Source organism: Fopius arisanus, unplaced genomic scaffold (genome assembly GCF_000806365.1).
Source record: "Fopius arisanus strain USDA-PBARC FA_bdor unplaced genomic scaffold, ASM80636v1 scaffold00231, whole genome shotgun sequence".
Taxonomy (NCBI): Eukaryota; Metazoa; Arthropoda; class Insecta; order Hymenoptera; family Braconidae; genus Fopius; species Fopius arisanus.
The window spans coordinates 17,107-22,808 of NW_011887970.1; positions in this window are offsets into that span (position 1 = coordinate 17,107).

Here is a 5,702-nt window from a genome sequence, read left to right on the forward strand (position 1 = left end):
CGGTTGCAAAAAATTTCAGAAACAAGGTTTGAGGAACTCTTGACAGTTCTTCAAACCGGGCACATATTTCAAGTATGAAACATAAATCATGCGCATTTTGTGGATTCCGGATGGTTTATCTTGCACTGGTTATGCGGTTAAGTTGCAGTTCACAATAGCCAGTTAGAAACAAGTATCAAATGGCCTACAAGTTCTACAGGTCAACCGAAAGGCTGATTCAATAGAATCAGCCAGATCGAATGAATTCTGGTCAGTGGTTAGTAGGCAGTAAACTACCATTGAATGATTACATCTTTCTGTCGAAGGCGAAAAACATAGCCATAAAATTACTAAGTAGGAAAAGGGGTTGTACTTTATGAAAATACTTATTCAAGGTAGCTCTAACAATACAGCGTAAGTCGTAAGAAGTGGCGGATATGTTAACTTCAAGGTCACACTACGCGTGCTTGACAAAGCACAAGTAATATAGTGCATTGAGTTAAGCCTTCGCTTAGTCTTCCATTAAATAGCAATTGGCAATTGTCATGAACAATACAAAACTGTATTGGTGTGAGCCAAGGTAGAGCCCATGTACTTCTGTATTTTAACAATCTTGCCAAACAGCCACTTTGATGTCTACACCCCTATATTCCTATGTACGGGCGCGTAAGAATTGCATTAAATCTGAAAACAAGTAATACCTGTTCATCTGTATATTACGGCGTAATTTCAGGAGGTTCACGAAATCCTCCTTCCATTAGCGTGCCCTCTAGCACCAACAACTCCAACAGAAAATCAAAATCCAAAAATGGTAGGCGCAAGGTCAACTTCTCTCAGCTGCAACTGCTCCAGTAGCTCACACGTAGAGATTTGAAAATAATCGGAAGCTGAAACGGAATGCAACTGGGATAGGCAATCAAATATAAATAAATAAAATAGTAAATTGTCGGGGGGAACAATTTTTAAGTAATAAAAGAAAAATTTGTCTCGATACATAAAAAAAAAAAAAATCAATAAATCACCTAAATCAACTAAGCGTTATTGCACGGACTGTCATCTACTTAGAATAAAACAAATATTTTCTGAAGTCTAATAATGTTAATCAAAGAATAAAATATAATATAATATCAATATAATTTAATAACAATAAATAAATAAAATAAATAATCATAAAATAGTCAAAGAAGTCAGAATAATAATTTAAAGAAATCAAACAAATGAGTCACGAGACTCAAGTTATTAATGGCAGATAAGCAATAATAACGGATAAATAACAACGGAGTTACAAAACTCCATTGCTAAAGTCGGAAAAGTCACAAAGTTTTATCAGAAATAATTTTCAACTAATTGTCACATTAATTCAATAACTCGAAACAGTAACGCGAAAATAGATAAGTCTACGTGACCTCGGATACTCGAAGAAACAACATAATAAATACAAACTGGAGACAGTTACTCCCGAAGTCACGAGACCTTGAAATAAAATAAAATCTAAATGAAATTCAATGACGCGGTTTTCACATTTTGACGTGGCGAAAGTTATCAACCAAAAGTCGCGAAACTAACCAATTAACATAATAAAAAAAAATCATTAATGACAAAAAAATAATTTCAAATAAATTATTCGAGAGTGAGAGTCACCAGATAATGAAAATTATAATCTCTGCCCACAATAAAGAAAATAAATATTAATAGATATTGGCCACCACGCTCAACTGAATTCCTCGAAAATCTTCTCAAAGTTCTTCAAAACGATAACCAATAAGAACAGCATCACTCAACACAAAAATTTCCAATAGGTCTGCTTCAAAATAACGCCGAACGGGAAGTGATTGGCGCAAACCACGTGAAAATGGGCCATAGGTAGGTAACGCAGTGAATCAAATGTTGGGGGGGGATGTCGGACCCTGGGTCGGTAATGGCGGGTTCTGCTTTATCGACCTGGGATGGTAATACCTGGTTTCACATTTTTGGATCGTATGTGGGAGCTGGGCCGGAGGGGCTAATATCCGCCATGTGATATCTGACGTTGAATATCTACCATATGATGTTCGATATCTAGCATGTCGTGTCTACGGTCTAATTTTCAATTTCTGATGTCTACTGTCTAATATCGAATTCGCGATATTCAATCTCTAATATTTCATTGCTGACAATCATAGTTTACAAAAATTTTTACATGATCTGCTGGTGGTCGATTTTTTCTTTTATGCTACCTCAATAATCATAATTACAACGACTAATTAATTCATGATTTTTTAATTTTTTCTTCAAAATCATTATAAATAAAAACTAAAATAAGAAAGACGAATATTTCTTTTGATTTTTCATCAAATGTGAGGAAGCATTTTGAACTCGATACTTCTCTCCTTCTTTCTCATTGAGATCGAAGCGCGAACAGATGCACACTCACGTGGCTGCTGCGCGTGTTTACCCGTGAGCACGTAGGCAACGTATAAACAAACCACTCAGTCTCTTGGATGCGTGGTTTCGAAGTGGAGTGAATACCTATTCCATGGATCGAAAAGATGATATGATACGACTTATGAAGTATAAGAATTGAAAATTGAATTTTTCCAAATTGGATGGTGATGTGAGGTTTGTACAAATGAACATGAGAAAATTTTTAGAATGTGTAAATATATTTTTACATTTTACGAATCGAAATGAAGAAGACATTTGGACCTAACAATTGAATTACAACTGTTTAATTTTTTGAATCAAAAAGTCCATTAAAATCAGTTTCATTATTTTCAAATTCTTGATGAGTGGTTTGGAATCAATGTTTCAAGCGATATACATTCACTACAGCACAGCAAACTAACTCCTGCGCTGTCTTGATGTATCGATGAATGTGTGGATGGATAGTTTCGTTAAAGAAACAATTGTTGATCTTTGAACAATGTTAATCTTCCGAATTTATAACATGGTACGAATCACCAAGCACTTGTTCTACAAATGCTGTTTCTCTAGACCTTTCACATAAATTTTCCGGCTATTCTGCAGAAAACTGTGAAAGACGTTGTCATTGTTATTGTAATCACAGCCCCCAACACTCCATTGTATTCCATGATGATTACGAGTCAGCCATCTGTTGGTTAGAGTATCTTGCATCTCCAGATCACTCCAAGCGCATGGTAGTTGAAAGAACAAGTTGATGGGAGGAGATTCATCACTGTCTGATGATTGTTGCACGGCCACTGCACTCAATTCTTTTATGATAATATTTCCTCGTTTTTGCTATCCTTGTAAATCAATGATGTATGCCATACTGTGGTTGTTCTTGTACAAATGACGATTGAAAAATTTCTGATAAACTACTCGTGCGCTCAGAGCGGAGTTGTGCAGTATCCCTTCAACTGGACTTGTGTCTCTTCATTGGCTATCTCTCCGCTCCATCCGCATCTGATTTTTTAATTGCTTATTATATGCTATTGAACAATGAGTTGAGGACATCAACTGCCGAAGCCTCCACTTCCTCCGTTTCGGCATCCGTACTTTTCTTTTCCCTCATTACGAGAGACACATTTGGGTGAATGTTCCGCAGTCACTCCCTTCAGCTGCATGTCCTTGCATGAGTGTATAAAAATTGTTGGTTTTTACAAAGATTGTACTCCAACGACTGAGAGATAAACTACTGAGGAGTCATCGAATTGCTGAATAGCTTGGTTAACATAGGTAATCAACGATAGCACAGGTAGTTTCATGAACCATCGCAAGGGTATGATGACATACTCCAGAAGACGTTGGTATGATTCTCCATTGTCATGTGCTGCAGCAGTCTCGAATGATTGTGACTCGCTCCACATCTCGAATCGATTATTGTTTGACATTGTAAAAGAATTTTATTTTTTTTAATAATCAAGAATTGAAGACTATTCAAAGGAATGATTAAGATATCTCATATGCATGAAATTTAAAATGAGATTTCACGAAGATGTTTATATGTGCGTTGCAACGTTGATCTTATTAGGAGGTGGAGGAGGAGGGGTACAGTTTTCAAAGAAATTATACACAGACTCACAAATACATCTAGATTCAATTTTTTTTTATTCAGTGACAGTTACAGCAACTTCGAGTATATTATCAATGGTGATACAAACACAGAGAACACTTTGCTATTGGTCGGGGGATTGGATTGAGTGATGAGGTTGATATTGAAGACCAATGCATGCGGCAATAACATAGCTTAGCAATACTAGAATCCCTCTGCATCATCTCGGGCAACTTGTCCCGAGCTGCATCCGCAGTGGCCTTGGCAATGGTTTTGGTGGAGTGCTTAGGTAGGAATGCAGTTTCCAGAGTGGTCACTTCAAATGCAGAGTTTCACAATATCTCTTCAAGGATTTCTTTACACACCCGGTGCACTTGATAAACCAGTTTTTCCGACGTTGCACATGTTCAAGAAGGCAATGGACTGTGATGGTAGACACACTCGAAAACATCCTCACCTTTCAGATGCTCCATATCAGGGCTGCCAAAGTCATAGAAATCGTCCGTTGGTACCTCATTCTTGAAAATTCGCTGCAACCAGTTCTTCTTCTCTACACCTTGAACGTACATGCGTGAAACATTTTTCAGAATATTATTCAACTATTCACTCAATGTCTTGTATTTGATGTCTCCAGGAGTGTCCCAATGCAGTCCATGGTACTGACGTGACAAACACTGATTCACTTCTTTGTACTTGGGAAGCAACTCATCCTACTTATGTGATGGATCTACTAAAACTGCCTCATGCGAGAACTTTCCATCACCATCGAGTTATAACGCGGAAATTGCAAATTCTTTCACAATAAGTTCGTTTCCACAATTTTAGAAACCCTCAATATCAATGGCAACTGCCATATTGTACGAGTAACTGTGAATCTCTCTCAATCCTATAGCAATCAACTAGCACCGAATACCATGGGTGGATGATATGAACATCTCCAGAATATTGGTAGAAGTGGGGTACCTATGACGCCCACTTGTTCATGTTTTCATAATGTTAGTTAAAAAAATACCTATCCGACTTTATAGTGTCTTTTAGGAATTATTCTTCCGGTAGCGTTCTTACTAACTACGTTTTCGTGCAGTTAAATGTTGCCCCCAAGTGACGTATTCTTAGTATTGATACAATATTCATTAAGATGGACTGGTGATAACACTTTCATAGTTTCCAAGTTTTGCAGTTGCGTCACGATTATTAGAATCTCCAGAATCTCCAGACAGTTCAGCATCTGAGGATAAAGGGATTTCAATAATTCCAGACTCCCCTGTAATTTCGGAGCCACGATCTCCAGAGAGTCTAACACCTGACCAAAGAGGCTCAGTTAATCATCGAACTTTATGAGCAGACAGCTCTATGGTGACAGACTTCGATCCCGCCGAAGGCACAGAACCATTCGTTCGCGTGGGGGAAGCTGTCTATCTACCAGCGGATGTTCATGATGTGGAACCTGTCCAAATTTTCATACCTGACAAATGGGCAGGAATGATGTCAGATATAGCTATGAAAAAAAAGCCGACGAAAATCATTAATCGTCATTTCAAAGTTGGTGGAACTTTCGTTACAATGGGAGATGTTCGAGCTAAGCTCGAAAGAAATCGATTTTCTGTTCGCATGGGAATGTTACGGACACTGGGTCACTAGGCAGGTCAAAATATCGGGTAAAAGGTGAACCCTTCTGACGGGTTGACCGTAACTAGTCACGATAGGTAATGTCCGGGGGAGAAAGGAT